The sequence below is a fragment of the Bos indicus x Bos taurus genome, chromosome 24 (assembly GCF_003369695.1).
Source record: "Bos indicus x Bos taurus breed Angus x Brahman F1 hybrid chromosome 24, Bos_hybrid_MaternalHap_v2.0, whole genome shotgun sequence".
NCBI lineage: Eukaryota > Metazoa > Chordata > Mammalia > Artiodactyla > Bovidae > Bos > Bos indicus x Bos taurus.
This window is the reverse complement of record NC_040099.1, coordinates 2,892,503-2,916,626: the sequence shown is the minus strand read 5'-3', so window position 1 is coordinate 2,916,626 and position 24,124 is coordinate 2,892,503. Positions and strand designations below refer to the sequence as shown.

Below are 24,124 nucleotides of genomic sequence, written 5' to 3'. Positions count from 1 at the left end.
CCCCTCAGTCAGGACTCCTCAAGCTCGGCACTGCTGACATTTCGCGCTGGATGACTCCTCGTGGGAGGGCTGCCTTGTGCGTGTAGGTTTGTCTGCGTCGCAGGCATCTGCCACTGATAGCGTAGCGCCTCCCAGCGGCGGCAATCCAAAGTGTCCACGTGGCCACCCTGTGCCTGATGAGTCATGTCTGACTCTTTGCAACCCCATGGACTACAGCCCGCCAGGCTCCTCTGTCCATGGAATTCTCCAGGCAAGAAGACTGGAGAGGGTTGCCATGCCCTCCTCCAGGGGATCTTCCTGACCCAGGGATCAAACTCACGTGTCCTGTATTGGCAGGCAGATGCTTTACCCGCTGAGCCATCGGGGAAGCCTAAAGTGTCCACAGCACTTGCCGAATGGGCCACCTGTTGGGAACCACTGCCCTAAATTAACAGGAAGCTCTCCTTCCTTCGAGACGACCGATTTCAGCAAACGCCTGTCACCTGACTAAATGAACCAGCGCTTTTTACCACTATTACCCTTTGGCTTCGGGTAAGGGGAATGGAAAAACTATCCGCTTCTATTTTTCCAAGAGAGTTTCCGAATAAACCCAGTGATCCCGAGGGCTCCTCACGTTTCATGAGTGGGATGCAGACCTATGGCTCTCGACCCCGCCTTGTGAATAACTGTTTCATCCTCCCTGGGGAACAGATCCTCTGGCTTTTGAAGGACACCCAGACAGGTTGCTTAATGATCATTGGGACATTGTGGCCCAGAATTTTTAAATGAAACACACATAAATATCCTGAACCTGGAGGTTGTTTCTCTCTAGTCCTGATGGCCTCTCTCATCGTAAAATAATTTACAGGAATTCTGCAGGATAGTGGAGCTGGGGTTGTTTTTCCTCACATCACTTTACAGAGATACTTATCAAAAGCCCGAACAAGGCGCCGTAAATCGCTGGCTTCCTGCTCGGCGCACAGCGTGCTGAGTCCCATGTGGTCCATCGGAGGGTCACTTGGTGAGAGGCCAGGCCACCAGGCCTCCTTCCTCATTGCTTTTTTAATTTCCTCTCTTCCTTCTTTTATTCTCTGAGATGCTCCATCTTTAAATAAAAGCCCATGCACAACTTTACCAGGAATTTCATTTTAAATAAAATGTTCTTGAATTTAAAGAGGAAAATTGAGGGGGTATGAGGAGAAGCCGCAAAGCGTTTTCTTGAGACTTTGCCTGGATTCGCAGCTCGGGCGTTGGCCGGGTTCCCACTCCGTGAGTCTGCACAATCGGTGACTTTCAGACACCTCGTCAACAGCATCGACATCAAACAGAAGGGGGCAGTGTCACTGTCTGTCCTCCCAAGGCCCTGCTATTTCCAGGATGTGCGCTGTCTCTGCCTTCCCTGGACTCTCCTTTCCTGAGGGCTGGCGTCCAGGAGGACCACTCCCCTGCGGAGCCGGCCCCGTGTCCCTGAGGCATCCCCCTGCCTCTGCAGAAGCTCCCTGCCCACCCTCAACCCCTCCCCCACCCACCACTCCTGCTGCTTCACGTCCATTGTCTTCCCGTCTGGGGGCCCAGACCCCTGAACACAGCTCCACACCGTCAACTCCTGAAACCCCACCGATAGGAACCAAAGCCTTCTGCCTGACTGTTAACCAGATCTAAATTTCTTCTCCTTTTCTAGATTTATGAAAAATCAGGCATCTCGTGTCTTGCTATGAAAGCAACCTGAAACCGAGATGCTTTCCTTTCTTTTGACAAACGTTGTTTTCAGCCGCTGAGTCATGTCCAGCTCTCTGCGATCCCATGGACTGCAGCATTCCAAGCTGCCCTGTCCTTCACTGTCTCCCAGAATTGTTCAAACTCATGTCCACTGAATCAGTGATGCCCTCCGACCATCTCATCCTCTGTCTCCCCTCTGTCCTCTTGCCCTGAATCTTTTCCAGCATCAGTCTTATCCAGTGAGTCGGTTCTTCACATCAGGTGGCCAAAGTACTGGAGCTTCTATTTCAGCACCAGTCTTTCCAGTGAATATTCAGGATTTCCTTTAGGGCTGACTGGCTTGATCTCCTTGCAGTCCAAGAGACTCTCAAGAGTCTTCTCCAGCACAACGATTTGGAAGCATCAATTCTTCAGTATGGAGCCTTCTTTATGGTCCAGCTCTCACATCTGTACTAGAAAACAAACATTACTGGGCCAGAAACTCTTGGTCCTCTCCCTTCTGTGATCTGTGATGCTCAGACCTGGTGGGTGGCTGGATCTCTGAATGATTGCTGTGAAAATTCTGAGAGACAACATTTAACACAAAAAATAATCCCGCATGTGTGCTTGGGTTCTGTTCTCAGCAGAGCGCAGTTTCCTTGAGGACAAGCTCTTGCATGAAGCTCTTTATCCTTTTTTACTGTAAGATTGGAACACTATCTCTATATTTTTCCCCTTAAATTGGGACGTAGGTGATAACTGATTCCACTCCTAGTCTGGATCAGGTTCACAGTGTACAACAGTCCCTACGGGATCGTCCTTCAGTCCACGGCTTTAGCAGTGTCTGCAGGACGGTCTCTCACACAAGCAGAGGACAGTTTGTCCCCGGTTCATGGCTACGAGGTGATGTGACTGCGGTGAGGAAGTAATTTAAGTCCAAAACGAATACAGACGTGTCCCTACCTGTTAGGTAAAACACCATCAATAGTGTACAAAATTTGGCAGAGAGAGTATACTGATGTAAGCTTGAATTAAAACCCAAGAAAGTAATCAGAAAGTGACTGGGAAAGTCAAAGAATGGACAGATGGGCCATAAAGCTGGGTGAAAGGAGAGAAACCCAAGGGCCCCTCATCCAAATCCGACTTGTCTAACCTCACTTCTGTTACCAGGGACAAACTCAGTGCCACAGAATCTTCATATCGCACTGACTTCATATCTCCTCCCTGGGATGAAGCAAGTCAGAATTCTATGTCTCCAAGTTGCTCAGTTACTCGCAGGAAGGAAAACAAGAGATGGGGGTAGGGGTAGAGTGTCTGCTTTAGTGAAGGGTGATGTGAGCGGGGTGATGACAAAAGGAAACGCTGAACACGAAACCTGCTACGATCGTCAACACAGAAATAGAGTCCATGGCAATCAATCATCCTCCAACAGCGAAAGACTTCTTGATTTACAAGGTGATCATTTCCTCAGACCTTGCCTCTCTTGTAGTGAAGGCTCTGCAGAGGGTAGATCCAGATTCTTCCAAACAGATGAAATCCCTGGGGATATGAACTTTTCACAGGATATAGGAAAACACGTTCTAACTTGCAAGAAAAATTTTAAACAACTTCATTAGTATCTGCTGTTATTATTAAATTCTCTTTGGAAAAACAAAAAGCAGAAGGAATTAAGGAAGTTGAAAGACAAGGAAGAAGTAATGAAGAGAAGGAGGGCAGAAGGAAATAAGGGAGAAGGGAAGGGAGGGAGGAGACAGAGGCAGGGAGGAAGACAGGTGGGAAATCGCCTCCGTGCTGTGTGCAGGGACGGCGTTGAGCTGGTCTGGACGCCCTGGCAAAGGAAGAGGTCACGGAATAGTGTGCTCCACTCTTAAAAAAATTATTCTAGACACTTAGACTCCCAGAAAAAAATGGAGCAGACCTCATATTGACTGCCCCTCCTGCTAAGGACACCTGAAATGCCTGCTCATTATCGCTAAACCAAGCACAAGGGGACCCCAAACGTTAGAAGAAAGCAGGCCAGAGGGGCCTGGGAGCCCAGAGACACACAGTGGCAGCACTTTAAAACCCGCGTGTGCGTCTGTCCCGTAGTTACCAAGCTGCGGACGAGACGAGAGAGCCAGGGACCCCGAAATGCCCATCAGCTCAGAGGACAAAGGGGCCGAAAGGCCTGCTCTCACCAGACCAAGGGGCATTTAAGTGTGCCTCCCTCGCTCGTGCCAGGAACAGGAGGACACTTTTTTTAATGTTTATTTATTTTTAATTTGTTTGACTGCCTCGGGTCTTCGTTGCAGCATGTGGGATCTAGTTCCCTGACCAGGGACTGAACCCTGGCCCTCTGCATTGGAAGTGTGAAGGCTTAGCCACTGGACCACCGCGGAAGTCCCAGACAAAAGGGCAGCTTGGTAAAAATGAACACTTTTGGCAAAACTCATTCTACTCCAGCCAAACACCACAGAAAATAGCTGTGTCCACCTGCCCCTGCCAGCTTATGGGGAGTCTAGATCCCACCCTCGCTGGGTTATCACAGGGCACCCCAGCCTCCCCTGCAGTGTCCTCAAAGGTCCCATGGTGGGAGTGGGAGGCCGGACTTCAGCCACCCTTCCCCACCAGAGGGTACCAGGGTGCAGAGAGTGTACCAGGGCGTACCAGAGTGCAGAGAGTATACCAGGGCGTACCAGAGTACAGAGAGTATACCAGGGCACACCAGAGTACAGAGAGCGTACCAGGGTGTACCAGAGTGCAGAGAGTATACCAGAGTGTAGAGCGGTACCAGGGCGTACCAGAGTGCAGGGAGTGTACCAGAGTGCAGAGAGTGTACCAGAGCATACCACAGTGCAGAGAGAATACCAGGGTATAGCAGAGTGCAGAGAGTATACCAGAGTACAGAGAGAATACCATGGTATAGCAGAGTGCAGAGAGTGTACCACAGTGTACCAGAGTGCAGAGAGTGTACCACGGTGTACCAGAGTGCAGAGAGTGTACCAGAGTGTACCAGAGTGCATAGAGTGTACCTGAATGTACCAGAGTGCAGAGAGTGTACCAGAGTGCAGAGAGTGTACCAGAATGCAGAGAGTGTACCAGGGTGTACCAGAGTGCAGAGAGTGTACCAGAATGCAGAGAGTGTACCAGGGTGTACCAGAGTGCAGAGAGTGTACCAGGGCATACCAGAGTGCAGAGAGTGTACCAGGGTGTACCAGAGTACATAGAGTGTACCAGACTGTACCAGAGTGCAGAGAGTGTACCAGAGTGCAGAGAGTGTACCAGAATGCAGAGAGTGTACCAGGGTGTACCAGAGTGCAGAGAGTGTACCAGGGCATACCAGAGTGCAGAGACTGTACCAGAGTGTACCAGAGTACATAGAGTGTACCAGACTGTACCAGAGTGCAGAGAGTGTACCAGAGTGCAGAGAGTGTACCAGAATGCAGAGAGTGTACCAGGGCGTACCAGAGTGCAGAGAGTATACCAGGGCATACCAGAGTACAGAGAGTATACCAGGGCATACCAGAGTACAGAGAGCGTACCAGGGTGTACCAGAGTGCAGAGAGTATACCAGAGTATAGAGCGGTACCAGGGCGTACCAGAGTGCAGGGAGTGTACCAGAGTGCAGAGAGTGTACCAGAGCATACCACAGTGCAGAGAGAATACCAGGGTATAGCAGAGTGCAGAGAGTATACCAGAGTGCAGAGAGTATACCAGGGTGTACCAGAGTACAGAGAGAATACCATGGTATAGCAGAGTGCAGAGAGTGTACCAGAGTGTACCAGAGTGCAGAGAGTGTACCAGAGTGCAGAGAGTGTACCAGAATGTACCAGAGTGCAGAGAGTGAACCAGAGTGCAGAGAGTATACCACAATGCAGAAAGTGTACCAGGGTGTACCAGAGTGCAGAGAGTGTACCAGGGCATACCAGAGTGCAGAGAGTGTACCAGGGTGTACCTGAGTGCAGAAAGTGTACCAGAGTGTACCAGAGTGCAGAGAGTGTACCAGAATACAGAGAGTGTACCAGGGTGTACCAGAGTGCAGAGAGTGTACCAGGGCATACCAGAGTGCAGAGAGTGTACCAGGGTGTACCTGAGTGCAGAAAGTGTACCAGAGTGTACCAGAGTGCAGAGAGTGTACCAGGGTGTAACAGAGTGCAGAAGGAATACCAGGGTGTAGCAGAGTGCAGAGAGTGTACCAGAGTGCAGAGAGTGTACCAGGGCATACCAGAGTGCAGAGAGTGTACCAGAGTGCAGAGAGTGTACCAGAGTGCAGAGCAGTATCAGGGCATACCAGAGTGCAGAGAGTGTACCAGGGTGTACCAGAGTACAGAGAGTGTACCAGGGTGTACCAGAGTGCAGAGAGTGTATCAGAGTGTACCAGAGTGCAGAGAGTGTACCAGGACATACCAGAGTACAGAGAGTATACCAGGGTATACCAGAGTGCAGAGAGTGTACCAGAGTGCAAAGAGTGTACCAGAGTGCAGAGAGTGTACCAGGGCGTACCAGAGTGCAAAGCAGTACCAGGGCATACCAGAGTTCAGAGAGTGTACCAGAGTGCAGAGAGTGTACCAGAGTGCAAAGAGTGTACCAGAGTGCAGAGAGTGTACCAGGGCGTACCAGAGTGCAAAGCAGTACCAGGGCATACCAGAGTGCAGAGTGTACCAGGGCGTACCAGAGATGAACAGCAGCAACAAGGTCACCAAGTGAAGGCCATGCAGAGAGTGGTGACCAGGCACCCTGCCACTCCCAGCCAGGTGGCACCAGCAAGGGACCTCACCTGGCTCCTGTGAGATCCCTTCTTAGCTTGATGACATCTGCAAAGGCCCTCCTTCAAGATGAAGGTCACATTCATAGGGACCAGTGGTTAGGACTTGAATGTGACTTTTGAGGGGCCACCTCTATCCACTGCACAAGTCTCCCCAGCTTCTCCATACAGCCCTTTCCTCCTCACTGAGGCCTTGCCCTAAAAGTCCCCAGCTCTGTCCAGGGCCAGCTCTTTGGGCATCTCCTCTTCTCCCCCTGGAATGTCTCCCCATGGCCGGCTCTTTCTCCTCTTTGGGTTCTCAGCTTACACACCATCTCCTTCCCACTCTGAGTAAGTCAGCCCCTCTGATGTGTTCTGTCTCAGCCCCTTGTTAGATTTTGTCATGGAACTTACTATATTATTAAGTTCATAATTCTTTTGCTGCTCACTTAAGTTTCTCTCTGTCTTGAGCAGCTCTGACCAGGAGAACAGTCTGTGGGAAAGGAATATTCTAGAACTGAGCTATCCAACATGGTAGCCGACAGCCACCTGTGAACATGGTGCATTTTCGATTGGGGCTAGTGCCACCGAGGGACTAAATGTTTCTCTTTCTTTCATTTATATTTGTTGCTGTTGTTATTGTTCAGTCACTCAGTCATGTCCAACTCTTCGCAATCCCATGAACTGCAGCACGCCAGGCTTCCCTGTCTATCACTATCTCCCGGAGCTTGCTCAAACTCATGTCCATTAAGTCGGTGATGACATCCAACCATCTTATCCTCTGTCATCCCCTTCTCCCCCTGCCTTCAATCTTTCCCAGCATCAGGGTCTTTTTCAATGAGTCTGCTCTTTGTATCAGGTGGCCAAAGTATTGGAGCTTCAGCTTCAGCCCTTCCAATGAATATTCAGAGTTGATTTCCTTTAGGACTGACTGGTTAGATCTCCTTGCAGTCCAAGGGACTCTCAAGAGTCTTCTCCAACACCACAGTTCAAAAGCATCAATTCTTCGGCACTCAGTCATCTTTACATTTCAACTCTCACATCCATACATGACTACCAAAAAAAACTATATCTTTGACTATAAGGACCTTTGTCAACAAAGTGATGTCTCTGCTTTTTAATATGCTGTCTAGATTTGCCACAGCTTTCCTTCCAAGGAACAAGCATCTTTTAATTTTGTGGCTGCAGTCACTGTCCGAAGCGATTTTGGAGCCCAAAAAAATAAAGTCTATCATTGCTTCCAAATTTTCCCCTTCTATTTGCCATGAAGTGATGGGACCAGATGCTATGATCCTAGTTTTTTTAATGTTGGTTTGGAGAAGGAAATGGCAACCCACTCCAATATTCCTGCCTAGAGAATCCCAGGGACAAAGGAGCCTGGGGGGGTCCATAGGGTCACAAAGAGTCGGGCATGACTGAAGCGATTTAGCATGCATGCTAGGTAATAAGAAAGGGAAATACCCTTTGAGAAACCCCATACCAGTACAGGTGCTCAGGGCTGTGGCCCAAGGTAGACGCAGTTGGACAGATGTCCAATGTGGACATTGTGAGAGCCTGAAACAGCACATTTCAGAGTTGAAATAGAAGCCACGCATGGAGCCTGCCCTGGGCTCAGTCCTACATCCTGGTTTCTTTCTTCCTGAAAAGGAGATTCTCGCAATGACCATAACCACGTGGTCATAAAGCCCAGGAGGAAACCCCATGCTCAGCACTTGGTGGGGGGCCAGCCCTAAGATCCCTGTGCCTGGACCCCGCCCAGGGCATGCCGGCAGCGGGAGCAGAGCTCTGCGGCAGTGGGTGTTCTTCCCGCTGCACACCCGATGCCTTCCCCACCTTACCCACCGAGCTCCAAATGATTTTATTTCTCCTTGGAGTTTAATAAGTTTTCCTACTGTTGTGACACCTGACAGGCACTGCCTGTGTTGGTAGAGGATCCACATGTGAGCAACTCATTGTTGACGGTAACAAATCCCTGTCAATTTCAGACTGACAATTTCTACTTATGTTAAATTGCGGAAAAAGACACAACACCCTCCACTATGATATTATGAAAAGGAAATATTTGATATGTGCTTTTACAGTTTTGAACAAAACCTCAAGCTTTAGCTTTCATACATTCTGAAAACAGAAAAAGAAGCATGACTTCAACAGAACTGACATTACATGATGGCTGCCTCTTAGTTCCTCTTCACACAGTATACACAGGTCCACGTGTTACATATGAACTGAGACTCCATCACAAAGAAAAAAAAAAAAATACTAGACGTTGTTACCAATAAAGTGAATTAGGAAAATGTTTCTGGCTCCAAAAGTCTCTGCTTCTTAAAATGAGCACAATTATAAGGGCTATAAACTTTTAAATCATTTCCTTGAACGTGTACAAGTGCATACCTGGTGAATCTCTTCCATAGGAAACACTAGCCCTCTTCCTAACGGTACATTTTCTTAATGGCTTTGCTGTTCCTGAGTTCATTTCATTGCACTGTTACTTGTTATACCTGACATGAGTTAATATTGCACTTAAAAAGATGCGAAGGCATTTCTCCACCACATCGCCTATTCCCCACCTGCAGGGGAAGAGACACAGAACAAGACCAACAGGAAACAAAGCCGCTGGACCCAAATTTCCAGGGAGCACATTTAATACTCAAATCTGAGGAAAGGGATGAGGTACTCAGGCTGATAGAATAGATACCCCTCAATATGTGAATGAAAAATATATCTTTCCCCCCAAAAATCGCTGTAAGGGTAAACTGGGAAATTAGATACCTAGAGCACTGGACAGAAAGATTCGCGCTGAGGGTCCTACATGTGCAGCCCCTGCGACCCCTCCCACAGAGCCTGAGAAGAGGCAGCCTGAAGCCGACTTTGCATCCATCACCCCCGAGACAGAAGCCCAACACCGAGCGGTGGGTTTTGCAAATATCCTAAAGACCACAAACCAAGTCCATGCTTTTTTTTTTTTGCATTAACAAACTTTATTTGCATTAATAATCTGGCTCTGCTGTCTATGAGAAATTCACTAATTACACACCCACTATTTGAATGCTACCAAGTGTGTGTCCAACCTTATAAAAGGGGCCACAAAGCGGAGAAACACCATGGGAGGCGCCTCGGCGGTCATCTAGACCAACACTGCAGTCCGCCCCAGGTCTAGAGATGAGAAGGCCAAGGTCGGAGCAGTACTGTCTCAAGGTCACACCGCCAGTCCCTGTGAAACCCCAAAACAGTTCTTAAACCTGCGACCTCCTCACCCAGTGGGATCACTGTCCCACGGCAGCATATGGTCATGCTCCTAAGACGGGGAGCAGAAATACCTAAGAGGTCCTGGGAGGGAGGGTCTTATGTCTTGACTGGGGAGTGAAGACTTGACGCTCTCTAAGACTGCAGCTCGACTCCGGACTAGCCGTATGAAATGATGAAGTGGGAAAAATCTACTAGTAGGAAAAAAACACACTTTTTAAAAGAACAAATTGTGTAGATTTCAAAGCACTTAGAATCGTTCTTTTCCTTTCATATCCTTGGCTCCTTCTTGGATTCTGGGTCCTGTTCAAATGTTAGTTTTACTGGAGTGTTTTATTGAGGCTAAATTAACATCCCACCTGGAATTAATGCTCCCCTCCATTCTGCGACTCAGACTCCAGATGTCACTTGGGTGTTGAGCACATTCTAACACCTGAGAACATTTCACACCAGAAAAACACATCGATTTACAAGAGGTAGGAGCGTCGGACTTCTAAATGCTAATCTATATTGACTGCTCGGCAGGGATCCCCAGCTCCCAGGATCCTCCCTGCTCAGGGGTTTCCTGTGCTCTGTATTATCCTGAGCACAAGGGACGCTTCCCAGGTGGCTCAGGGGTAAAGAATCCACCTGCCGATGCAGGAGCCTCAAGAGACAGGGGTTCGACCCCTGGGTCAGGCCCCTGAAAGAGGAAATGGCAACTCCAGTGTTCTTGCCTGGAGAATCCCATGCACAGAGGAGCCTGGCGGGCTGCAATCCATGGGGTCGCAGAGTCAGACAACACTGGGCAACTGAGCACAAGGGGCGGGAGGAGGATCACGGTCTTTCCTGCAACTCTCCAGTCCCTCCAGCACTGTCGCCTTCTCTATGCTCGGCCCCCAGGCAGGAGGAGCGAGACGAATCCTGTTCCCTGTGGAATGTCACATGGCCTGGCGAGCTGGGCTCTCTACTGGGGGTGTCTGGGCACCAGGCTCACTGGGCTGACTGAGTACAGGGTGCTCTTTTGTCTTGGCAGAGGCTGGGACTTTCCACAGACAAATTAACGTCATTACATCTCATTCTGACACCATAATGTCGTTTCAGTACACCTACTCTGACATTCTCGTGAAATCATTGCATCCCAGTCAACTGTGCAGGGAATTGGCTTTGTGACACCAAACACTCCGAAAAGTGTGGGCTGTTTTTCATATCTAAATATATCATCCTCATGTGCCTCTTTGGAGAGAGAAATTCAAGATAGAACAGCCTGCAAATTTAAGTCTGATATACACCTATTTTGGAGGAGGAAATGGCAACCCACTCCAGTATTCTTGCCTGGAGAATCCCAGGGACAGAGGAGCCTGGTGGGCTGCAGTCCTTGGGGTCGCACAGAGTCGGACACGACTGAAGCGACTTAGCAGCAGCAGCACATCTATTTTGGAGAAGGAAGCGGCAACTCATTCCAGAATTCTTGCCTGGAAAATCCCATGGGCAGAGGAGCCTGGGGGGCTACAGTCCTTGGAGTCGCAAAGAGTTGAACACGACTTAGCAACACACATACACCTATGTGGTTTTACGATCTGTTTACAACATGTACCATGCATAGCTGGATTCAGACTTGGGTAAACAGCTAACTTTTATAAAATAAATCAAATCGAGGACTTTCATAGAACAGAAATGTTTCCATGTTTCAGCATTTTAAAAGTAAGAAATATTTCTCGATTGACATCCCTGATCATATTAGAATAATTATTACCATTATTAATGTTATAAATCATCAACACTATTAATGATTAAACATTACTAATAATGATTAACATTAAATCAAAATGTTATTAATCATTAACGTTAATCATGATTTTTTTTGTGAAATGCTTTCATGTTCCTCATACCATGTATAGCACAAAAACTCCAGCATGATTTGTTTATTATTGGCTTAAATTTACAGGCTGAAAACTGAGGTTAGCAGGTGGTGTGTGGGGTGTTGAAAGCACCAAACCTAATTAATGGTGGCGGGTGAGGAAGGATAAAATTTCAGTCTTTTGACTTCCAAACCATCATAGCACAAAGAACATTGTGGAAATACCACTCTTAGTGACTCTGCACGTGCTATTTTCTAATTGTTCCTGAAACAAGTTTCTAAATCCTACAGTCTGCGCTTTACTTTTTTTAAGCCAGTGTCATTTTGTGATCCAAGAAATAGCTGCACTAAATCATTCGTATGTTTACCACGTGTAGTTAACTGAATGTTTAGAAAGGCCCACCCTGGATCGTGTTTTTTTGGTCAAATCATGTTACTGCAGAACTGGATGGTGTGGAAAGACTTTGTAAGCGAAGTCTTAAACTGTAATGCCAGCTCTGTGTGGTGGCCAGGAAAGTCTATGGTTAACTGATAAAGAAAAATGCAAAGCAAACATAATGAAGAGTGTTTTCATCAGGGTCAAATGGTAGAGGCAGTTTTTTAGTTTTCAGTGCAAAAATGCAGTTGTAACTTACTTGAAATTGTGTTTCTCTGTCTAAAATGTCTTTTTACTTTCCATGTTCTTCCCATCCACCTTGAATACTTGTATTCATCCTATAAGATCTTAGCCAAATGCCCTTTTTTCTATTAAGTTTTCCAGATGAAACTATAATTATTAACCTTTTATGCATCCATTTTCACCCAAAACATTAACTATTATACTTAATTCCATTTATTGATGTCTGTGTCCCTATAAACTTCCCACTCTCAAATTTGGCCTGTAAAATCCTCCATGGCAGGAACCACGTGTTATGATTTTTCAGATCTCCAATGATTAGCACATAGAAAGCCTTGTTAAATTTCACAGCAGCTTTCCAAAACAAAACATTTCCTTCCCCCTTTCAAAATGACCTCCCTAGCTATGTACAATGCAGGTAAAAAAAAATTAGTAAATCAATAAGTATCTGAATCAATTCAACAAATATTGATTTCTGCATCCCCTTTGCCACGAGAGGTGATGCACAGAGCTTCATTTACCACCGCCCTCTGCCAGTAGTGATGGTGTTTATGCAGTGGAGAAGATATTTATAATTTATAAGGATATGCTGAGATATTTTCTATTTTGGAAACAAGTTCATATGGGTGCATGCATCTGCAGTTGAAGTATAAGAAAGTCCATGTAGAATCTAGGAGCAGGAGGTGAATTCATTCGCCAAAGATCATTTTTTAGTGTCTTCTCCAAACCCAATTAGAGGCTTTTTCTGGAGTTTAAGGTATGAACATTCACTAGGAGAATCCACCTGGGAAATTCTAACTCATTTTGCTTCTAACCCCTTTCAGGGCTATTTGTTCTACTGAGCTGTTAATTCCTCACACCTTTGGTAGTTCTAATGGGTATAAACTTGACAGGATTAATGATATTTTTGTTGCGATTATACATGAATTTAGCCTTCTCTGAAAGTTTGCCATAAAGAGCAAAGGACTGAAGGAAGGATAACTGTTTTCTCTTTAGGTGCTAGACTCTCCTGACGTGTTAGACATTAAAAACAAAGTTTTTAAGCCACTGAGTACCCTGGTGGCTCAAACAGTAAAGAATCTGCCTGCAATTCAGGAGACCCGGATTCAATCCCTGGGTCAGGAAGATCCCCTGGAGGAGGGAATGGCAACCCACTCCAGTATTTTTGCCCAGAAAATCCCATGGACAGAAAAGCCTGGCAGGCTATAGTCTGTGGGGTCACAAAGAGTTGGACATGACTGAGTGACTAACACTTTCACTTTCACCTCACCCTGGGCCATTCTACCTAACTCCAGTGAGATTGTTCAAGTGGGTCGTGGGTTTGGGGTGTCGGGAAGCACCCACAGACCCCTCTAACCTGCACTGTGCCGGACATGCAGCGGGAAGGTTGATCCACAACTGATCTCATGTCCACCCAGGTGACGCCTGGAGCCACTATGTCCACAAACGTCCCCATCTGGCCCAGTCCACCAGGGCCCCTAGGGTGGGCGGGACTCCCTGAGTCTCGGGCCTCGCCTGCACAAGAGGGAAGACAGGGTCCCTGATGAGCACCCAGCAAAGTGCAAGGGCCTCACTGCAAGCTCCTCAAGGCTGCAGTCATCAGTCAGCCCTCTTCTCATGCTCGATCCCCTTTTGTTAAAAGTCAGAGCAAAGTGTGGTGCTGGAGAAGACCCCTGAGAGTCACATGGACAGCAGAGAGGTCAAACCAGACAATCCTAAAGGGAATCAACCCTGAATATTCATTGGAAGGACCGATGCTGAAGCTGAAGCTCTGATATTTTGGCCACCTGATGCAAAGAGCCAACTCATTGGCAAAGACCCTGATGCTGGGAAAGATGGAGGGCAGGAGGAGAAGGGGGCAACAGAGGACAAGATGATTGGATGGCATCACTGACTCGATGGACACGAGTTTGAGCAAGCTCTGGGAGATGATGAAGGACGGGGAAGCCTGCAGTCCGTGGACAAGTGTGCTGCAGTCCATGGGGTCGCCAACAGTCAGACACGACTGACCAACTGAACAACAGAGGGTGTTTTCCAGAAGTAAGCCCACCAGAGAGTCAAAGATCCAACCTCTTCCCCCACCCCTCGGCCACAGGCTTTGAGCGGGCCATGACACCTTGGCAGGATCCCAACCCCAACAGAAGTAATGGAGCCAGCTTCCGAGGCAGGCGAGCAGCAGTAGACGAACAACAGGCCACAGAAGCAGCTGAAACCTCACCCGAGTTCCAATCCCCTGCAGGGCGATGGCCGTTAGGCTTCTCGCCTGGACTGGGGTTTCCATTTTCATGTGTCTGAGCAATAATCTAGGCTTTTAAGTCCAAAGAGTTGGCAGGGGATGACGTTTGGCTTTTCAGCGACGTGAGCTTCTCCGCGTGCGTGCTCATAAAACATCAGATGAGAAAAGTGCGTGTCGAGAGAGATGCAGCAAGAAGCTGGAAATGGAGCCGCCAGGGCAGGTGCTCCTGGACTTGCCTAAGTGCTTCATTCAGGAGGCTCAGTTCCTCCGCTGCACAGCCCGCCCCAGCCCAGCAGGAACCCCCTGGCTACATACAAAACCTCCATCCAGGGCAAGGGCTGGGCTGCGTGAACAAAACAGTAAAAGTGAGATGAACTGTGGCCGGTCCTCACCCTGCTAGTCCACCTGGATGTCACTGGACGCATGTCCCCATCTGGCCCAGCGGTGGACCACTTCCTTCCTGGCACTCTGCAGAGAGTACACGTTCGTCTTCTCTGGCTGCTGTTTATCCCAAACTCATCAATCTGTTCGGCGGAACTTCCAAGTGTCAGGTCAACTCAGTGACAGATAATGCCGGCCCCGTGTCAACTCATCTGGGCTGAGTTCTTTAGAAATGGAGGTGTCCTCTATTTCTTAGATCCTCCCAGGGCACAGCCTCCTCACGGGGTCTGATGATGAGACTGGAAACGTGCACAGCGGCCACCCCTCTCTGTTCCCGCCGCCTCGAGAGCCAGAAGTCGGGGGGCGCTCAGGGCCTCCCCAAGACCGTGAAGGAGGAAGTGGAATGATTCTGTCCGCAGCTACGGCCCTGGCATCTTGAGGACTGACCAGGCAAGGTCGCCACCCTGGGATAGGTCCTTGGATAATTGGCATTTGTTCGTTACTGAGATCCTTCCTGGGTCATTTGTTCAGACAAGAGCCCAGCTGTGTAGCAAACATGAGAGAGAGAGGCAGAGAGAGGCCGGATTTGGAAACCAGCTCACACCCTGCGCGTGGACAGGTTTGCATGGAGATATCCTGGAACCGTATGAGGTAAACAAGGTCGAAATTCCCTGGTTTGAAAAGATAAGTGCTCGGGGTTCTGTAAGCTAAATGCGCTTTGCCGAGATTTGATTGAAACCTTCGTGATGTGAAGACGGAAAATCACGAGGAGTCAGGCAGCATTTAATCTTCTGTTGGATGACAATTCCAGATAGACTAATGGAGATCCCTCCCTCCCGATACACCCGTCAATATTGTAAATGGGAGGCATTCGAGGAAGCAGACGCCGAGGAGAGGGCCGCAGGTGGGGACCAGGGCTTTCCTAGGTTGTCATCCTGCTCTCGGCTTCGAGCTGTGTCACGTGAGACCTGCAGTTTACTGCGCTGTGCCACCGTATTCCAGACCCCAGAACATCCAAATCCTTCCAGCTAGAACGTTCTTCTCTAATTTCTATTTTGTGTTGGAGTACAGTTGACTTACAATGCTGTGTTATAGCAAAGTGATGCAGTGTTGCATGTACCTGCATTCATTCTAGAACATTCTTGTACATATATGCTCTCCAGCCATGACATCTGTCCATTATGGGTGGTACATGTTTATATACCCTAAGTGGAGCAGAGAGTAGTCTTTGAAAGAAATCTATCTCAAGGAAAACCAAATTTTCAGGCAGAACATTTTTTAGTTAGTGCTTAAAATTCTTTTTTTTTTTAACTACTTAGGCAGGAACATACACCCAAACACTCACAGAAAAACCAGAGAAATCGCTGTTGCAGCCAAAGGACAAGACTACACACACCCCTGCAGTGAATAAAACCAAATAATGGTGTGTCTAGAGTTTTCCACTATGTGTGCATGTGTGGGCAAGCGTGTGCCTGGCCACTCACATGCCCACCCCAGCTGCTGGTGGTACCTTTATCACTGCACTTACCTGGAGGAAATTTGAGAAGATCTCGTCAACATGGTCTTCTTAATGGATTTTATTTATTAAATATTTCACCGGGCTCCTCTTCCGGAAAAATGTCCCAACTGGAACAGAAAGCAAAGAAAGAAGAATGTTTCTAGCAAGAAATGGCTCTGAGATAGCTTTTCTCTGGATTCTTTATTCAGTAAAACTACGTTGCACCGCCATTCCTATAGAAAACTATTCATTTAATTTCCCTCTTTTGCAGATATTTTGCTTCCTCCTAAATGTCAGTGCTTTCTGGGAGAAAAAATATACATATTGGGGTTGTTTCTTTAGAGCTTCTTGCTGTCTGCCTCCACCTGCTGGAAAGAATCAGGCATTTTTGTTCAGTGCAGCTACAGAGCTGAATATCTGGGATATTCAGATATTCAGGAATGTCTGTTTTCATGCAGACATTATAAACACAGATAACAGATGTTTATCTATAAACATCGCATGTAAATTAAATATTATGCATCAACCTACTGGAAAATTGTATAAGCAAGGTATTTTATTTTTTATTAAAGTCTTTATGGAGTGTGTTACAATATCACTTCTGTTTTATGTTTTGTTGTTTTTGGCCACGTGGGACCTTCTCTCCCCAACCAGGGACTGAACCCACACCTCCTGCACTGGGAGGCGAAATCTCAACCTCTGGACCAGCAGGGATGTTCAAAGGTATTTTATTAAATGTAGTTTGAATTGGAAGTAATTTTATTTCAGGTAAAAAAATTAGCTTACATTGATGCAAGTAATCTAGAGTATTTATCGGAATTTTGCCAATAAGATGAAAGGTGAAAGGTGGCATTACACTTCTGAATGTGAACAAATATCTGCATTTTCCAAGTGGGAGTGTATCATTTTTATCAGCAACTTTAAAAAAGCTGCAGGGGGTGCCTGTTTTACACAACCATACATTCGGACACATCCCCCTGTGCCGTGGCATGTGCATAAATTCAAAGAGCTCTACAATGTACCTGGTAGATCAGAAGCCATTACAGTTCAGCTGTATAAATTCATATTTTGGCACTCTTTGGAAAGTGGATTATTATTGACCCAATAGACCATAACATTTCCAAAGAAGCCATTACTATCTGTTGTGTAAATCCTTCAGGGAGTGTGTTTTATTGACCCTTCAGAGCCATCAGGGCCTGGCCTGTCAGTCCAGTCGCCACGCACGCGTACCAAACGCATGTGTAAGAAACGCCTTGGAAATAGAAGCCCTTCTCAGACTGCCCTTGTTCTTATGCAAAAAGCCACAGTATAAAATTGGACATTTCTACTGCTGTTTCTTTCTCGGCCTCCGGAATTCCATCTCCCTGCATTTATAAAGAGGTTGGAATTTTTTAAAGTGAATGAAGAAATGGTCTTTTGATTTCAACGGTTAAAAAAGAAAAGGAAAGAAAGCATGGAAAACAACTTTTGCTTTGCGTGAGAAAGCACCGCAAAGACCACGTGAGTTTGCCAGCTTTGTCAGGAGGCGGGCTACGATGCCATGAGATTTCTCTCCTTGGAGCTTTCTGGATCCCAAATGAGATCTTTATTTTATTGTCTGTGTGCTTATTTTGTGTTTCTCCACCAGCCTGTCCTGTTCTTACATTAATAAAAAATGCACATGGGAATATTTTGCCAGGAAAAACCCTTAGCTACTTGTACATTCAGTTAAACTACAAGGAAACACTGTAGCACAGGGCTTTGCTGTGCTCCCAGGCTGCTAATAGGTCTGGGCTAAGGAGCAGGGGGCGGCAGAAGATGAAGCGGTTGGACGGCATCGCCGACTCAATGGACATGAGTTTGAGCAAACTCTGGGAGACGGTGAAGAACAACAGCAAAGCCTGGCGTGCTGCATTCCATGGGGTCGCAAACTTAGCGACTGAACAACAACAAAAAATCCATCCTCACACCCCACAGCGCAAATCAGCACCTTTAAGGTGATGAGTAAGTTCTGTGTTATTCAACTTCCTTGATTTTGCCAGGATGCAAATCAGTGTGGACTCCTCATCTTCAGAAACAGGACGTATTCTAGAATCAAGCCACAAATGCATAGGTTGGTATTACCCCCACGAGGTTCAGGTCTGATATACATCCTTCCCTTCTGGCCTAGAGCAAATGGTTGGTACATTTTTGAAGGTAGAGAGACGATGCTTATGCAATGATGGTTTCAAAACATAGAGTCAGCCAAGAGACCTGCTAAAGAGAGCACTCTTCCTTCCCATGATAGAGGAAAAAAGCAGAACAGAAAGGTGAGATTAAATGCTGTGAAGTTTCTTCTCTGGCCTAGGAAAGAGTGAACACTCATGTTCACACTGCGTTGTTTCTACCTGTCACTGTTATCACTGATGCTTACTACCCTGAGCTTCAAGGGGAGATGACAGAAGAACAGAGAGGCGTGGTGTGTGTGTACGGGCTGGGGGCGGATCTCGAGTCCTCTCAAGTCAGAGGGATGGACGGAGCATCAAGGCTGGCAGATGCATAAGGAATCTCTGGGGTGATGCTGTGAGGAAATTGTTTATTTTCATGTTGCAGATATGTGCTAAGCGCTGTGCTGCTTGAGTATGTGCTCAAGAGGAGAGCACGAAACCCCCTCCCTGAGCCCCAGGGAAAGCATGGGAAGCGCTCCTGGAGCCGAGGCGCAGCCCCCCACCCCCCCAGCCCGCCGTCCTCTGGGAGAGTGGTCCCTTGAATGCGTCCAGAGCTGGCCCTGTCCCCAGAACCTCTCCGCAGGCTACGGTAAGGAGTGGCCCTGCCTCAGTGGCAGCCCCCTCAGCGTGCTGATGGCACACGACTGCGGCCTTGTGGGGGAGCCCCACCCCTTTGTGGTGTCCACTGGGGGCCCGTGCAGCCGGGAGCCAGGGCAGGAGAGGGTTAATGCAGGGCTGCTGCCCAGCAGGGACCAGCCAAGACGGACCAGCAGCTGCGAGAATGCATTGACTCTCCCAAACCATCCCCAGACCCGGACGGGGGACGGCCAGCCGACTGCATCTCCCACTGACTTATTCAGGGCACACACACACAGCACACACACACACACACACATATATACCCGCGGCTCATTCTGCCCAGTGGTCCCTTTGCCCCTTGCCCTGATTTGAACAGGAAGTTCTGCTTCCAAATGCAGTGTTTTCTTTCTAACAAAGCTATTTTTGTAAGACAGCAGGCCAAGTTGCTGCCTTAAAAAAAAAAAAAAAAAAACATTTGCACACACACACACACACACCAGCGTGGCGACCTCACAGGCTGGTGATCCTACCTCTTGCCAAGGGAATCCCTGGGTAAATATCGCCCTGGGAGAGAAAATACCCTCTGGTTTTACAGATCTGGTTGGCCAGGCGGCAGGCCGGGCCAAGGTCACAGCTGACCCTGCAGGATGAAGGTCTCAGCTCCGGTGCCTGCAGAGCACCGCCCACCCCCACCCCCACCCCCTGCCCGGTGGAACACGGCTCTCCAAGCTCCTGGGACAAGATATTTACTCACCTGTTTACCAACAGAGGCAAAATTTCACCACTCCATCACTTCGAAGTAAGAGGGTAGAAACGGGAAATTAATTATGTGAAATAAAGTGGAGCTCCAGCAGCATTAACATGTTTTTCAGATCCTGTTTCTTTCCTTGCTTCTTATTTGAATTTGGGTCTGGCTCGAACACAAGGAAACTGACACCCTCTGTCACCAAAAAGCACTGGGGTGTTTGGCAAAGTTAGGATTTGGGTTCCTTTCCCAACAGCTGAATAAAAAAGTTACAGACCCAGAAATAAAGGAGACCCTGGAGGCAGGCGCATGGCACACATTTCCAGGGAAGTCTGTACCCCGAGGGTTCCCTGCCGTGCACACCCGCCGCCCTCAGCACACGCGTGTTTGCACCATCAATAAATCATATTTCTAACACCACACTAATTTCAGGAGCAACAACGCATGTAATAAAAAGTAGATGTCCATTGCTGCTCGGGGCACAACGGACTCCCTCCTGGTCTCCAGCCCAAAACACACCCGCAGTTTAATGTCAGACACAGAGCACGTCTTTAGAAACCAGAGAGACCGCACTCTTTCAGAGCGGTTCCGGTCAGATCCAGCTTTTTTCTCTTGATTTCAGGAGTCATTGTATCCCAGGCCCAAAGGCTGAGACTGCTGGAGGCTGAAACCTGGTGGAGAAGAGCCGCAGGGAAGCCCCGTCCCGAGGGAGAGGAAAGGGCCCCTGGTGAGGTTTCTCAGGAAGCACTCGGGCTCAAGGCTACACAGAAAGGGGCCAACTCACCTGGCAGTGCCAGCAACCCCCCACGTGGGAGGGGCGCCCTTAGCACCGCAGACGAGGGGCATCCCGGGACCCCCGCTCCACACCTGTGCGCAGGAAGCCGGGGCGAGCCCCAGCCAGCTCTCAGGTCTGCACTTTGGGTTTTACGTTCAGAAGTCCTCTCGTGAACGATGGGTGCAGTCAGCGGGGACTTCTTGTTTAAAAAAAATTTTTAAAGAGGGAGACATTCGGGATCTTAGGATAAGAATCTTGACTGTTCTCTTGTATGACGGCTGTCCAGGCACGCCTGGATCCGCCTCGTCCAGAGCAGAGAGAGATAAGTGTCTCCTGCACCGGTTCCTCCTGTTTGGGACTAGGCTGGTCTCTCCTCAGAGAGGGCAGAGACCCCCTCGAGGCTCAGACAGCCTCTCAGGGCACCAGAAGCACACACCGCCGGTCAGAAAGAAAGGAGACCAGCCCTGGTTCTTGAATTCTCCGTGCATCTCATAGGGGCCAGCTGGAGCAAGGTGGGCAGAGCCTACCACGTATCGCACAGCACTCACATCCACATCAGCTGCTGCAGGGACCCAGGCAACCCAAGGGTTCCATCAGCCCTGCCCCCACAGCAATTGAGGGAGGGGTCCCCCAGGGCAGGGCCCTACCCTAGCAAGTGGGCACGAACGTGGGAACCTGCTCACTGACCAGGCACCACAAGGGGATGGCCCCGTCACAGGCATGTATTGCCTTGCTGGGATTAAAAGGGGGCTTGCGGAGGGGGGGACCCTTAAAACAGCCTGCCCTGCTCAAGACAAAACGTCTGGACCCTTTCTGAGGCCGATGGGACGTTTAAGGACCCCCAAGAGTGGACACGACTGAAGCGACTTAGCAGCAGCAGCAGCAGCAAGAGTGGAGAAACTCAGCCCCAGGGCTCTGTGAAGGTGGGAATCTCGGATACAGCCCCACACCCAGGTGCCCAGGAAGTTGCCTGTAAACAAGCATCCGTGGGAGGATGACTTCTGTTTCCTCTGGAACAGGCAGATGACCTCCTGTTTTTCCGGGAGAGGCAGCATCACTCCTGACCCAGTGGCTCAGCAGTGAAGAATGCACCTGCCAATGCAGGAGACGCGGGTGCCACCCGTAGGTCAGGAAGAGCCCCTGGAGGAGGAAACGGCCACTCAGTCCAGAATCCTAGCGTGGAAAATCCCATGAGCAGAGGAGCCTGGCGGGCTACAGTCCATGGAATCGCGAAGACTCGGACTCGACTGAGCCCTGAGCGTGCGCACGCGTACACATACGTAATGACGCAAGCCTTATAAACTGAAACCGTGTCCTCCAAGATGTTGTCTTTGAACGTTTCTGGAGAACAAACAGGGGTCCAGGAATCGCCGGTGGTGGGGAGGGTTACTCTCCCCTGGGTTACAGACCCGGGGGAGGGTCTGAGTCCCTCTCTTCTCTCGAGGTGTTAACAACAGGCCTGGATTCTAAGAGAGGAGGGTAGAAAATGCAGAAGGGGCAAGGGGAGGTTCGGTGGGGGAGCAGGCAGACACCCCCACCCCCAGCCCTGTGGCCAGAGCAGCAGTCACTGAATCACGGGCAGCACTCCCGCCCCCACCACTGTTCTGTCCCAAACAGACTCATCACCTGCCTCGTGGCTTCTTTAAACGAAGATGCCTAATCTCTCCTCCTCCTATCTTGAGCTCCTAAAGGAAGCCGGCAGCCAAAGGGTACACTTCATAACGTCTCCACTCACGAATTCCCTGTGACTTCTCTCTCCGCTTTTAACCTGAATCTCTAACCTATTTTAAACATGCCCCCCCCCCCCCCATTCAGGAGCAGGGATCTTTTCTTCTCTCTGTCTCGGTGCCTCGACAGATGAACTTTCCTGCAATCCCGCGCTCATCCGGGCTGACCCCCCGCCGGGAGTCATTGTCTCCAGCAGAATAGGGGATCCGAGAGCCTTTGTGCCAGGGAGCGGGGAAGACAGACATTATTATGATTTTGAATTCGAAGCTCTCATCTTTTCTTTCTTTCCTTTTATTCCCCACCCCCCCCCCCCCGGATCTAACAGCTGTTTCCCATCACAAGTGGTGTTTGAAAGACGTGGCCAAAAAAACGAGTGTATCAGTATCACAATTAGTTTCGCAGGCGGCTGATAACTTACTTGCCCATCCATGCCTGATGTCGTCAGGAAAGCCTGATTCACGGCTGTCTGTCCCCACCAGTCCTACTGGAAGGGTCCCGTGGGCCGGCGCCCCCACCCCGGGGTGCGGGGGTGGGCCCCTCCAGTGGCAGGACTCCAGAGACAGCGTGGCCAGCGTTGGGCCCCTCCTCCCGCCCGCCGCCTCCTCACACCTTAAGGTCAGAGAAGCTTCCAGGCTTCACATTAGTTCAGACATAAAAGCCCCGCGCTTTGGAGGGGAGGCTGCTGTCATTGCTGCCAAATTATGCATGTCTCGTCTTTGTGATGTGATCTACCACCGTTCATTAAGGACAGAGCCCGGACCAGCAGCTCATTTTTCTTGGGGACCCCGGGAGGGTTTGCGGGGAGTCCCAGCACCAAGAGGCCACTGCCCCAACCTTCTTTGCTCACTCGGCAACTTGGCTCTTGTGATTTTTTTTTTTTTTTTTTAATGAAAAATGTTCATGCAAAGCCGCGGAACCAGGCCTTTAACATAGAGTGAAAGAATCCCAGCCTACACAGATGGAGGGCACGTTCTAGGGTTGTGGAATTCACACGGACTTGTACAGAGCCCCTCAAGAAGGCCGCAAAGACCCCACGAAGGACTCAGGGCCTCCCTCTCTTCAGTCAACACGTGGGAGATTTGAGCCAAGAGCTAGGAAAGTCACAAAGAAAAGAAAGAAAGTGAAGTCGCTCAGTCGTGTCCGACTCTTTGCGACCCCATGGACTGTAGCCCACCAGGCTCCTCCGTCCATGGGATTTTCCAGGCAAGAGTACTGGAGTGGGCTGCCATTGCCTTTTCCATTGCCAGGAAAGTCACAAGCACCAGGCTAAAAGTAAGCCTGCCTGCATCTCAGTGACCAAGACTGGACCAAGCGGCCCAAGGAAACCAGTGGACAAGGCTGATGGTGAAACTAGGGACAGGGAAGCCAGACTTCCAGCTGCCATGTCCCCCCTGCAACTTCAGGGGGCAGAGAAGTGACAGTGTCAGGGCAGGGGGGGTGCACGGGGAGTCCTGAGGAGGCCGCCTGGGCCCCCTCCAGAAGCCCCTACATTCCCTCCCCTCCCCACAGGGAGCCCCCTCCTCAGCCTTTCATTTCTGGGAGCAATGTCCCAGCCCAAGACCCAGACTGTGAGGTCCCCGCCTGCCAGCCAGGCCAGAACCAGGACACGCAGGGCATCCAGGGGCCCTGGGGGACGGGTTCCCCCACCACCTTCCAGAAACCCTGCTGATTCCAGCACCACCACCCCAGCTCCAGGTGAGGGCCCCCTGGAGCAAAGGTGGAAACCAGCCAGGGCCCTTGAGCCCCAGACGAGCCCCAAACACCCCAGGAGGGTGCCTGCTATTTTACAGATTAAAGGAAAATAACCAAAGCCCCGAAACTCTGCCCCTGGGTGGTGACCTAAAACAGCTGCTGCTCCACCAACAGGCACGCAGTGATCCTCGTGTTCTGAGCAAGT

The 24,124-nt window shown here is 49.3% G+C and overlaps 1 long non-coding RNA gene across 1 annotated transcript in view; it reads right to left on the bottom strand.

Annotated features, from left to right (window-relative positions):
* Positions 1-16,355, bottom strand: part of LOC113882965 — a 37,489-nt gene extending 21,134 nt beyond the window's left edge. The window contains exon 1 of the long non-coding RNA XR_003508506.1: positions 16,245-16,355. This is a non-coding gene — a long non-coding RNA (uncharacterized LOC113882965). The remainder of the gene's footprint in view (positions 1-16,244) is intronic.
* Between the last annotated feature and the right edge of the window lie 7,769 nt (positions 16,356-24,124).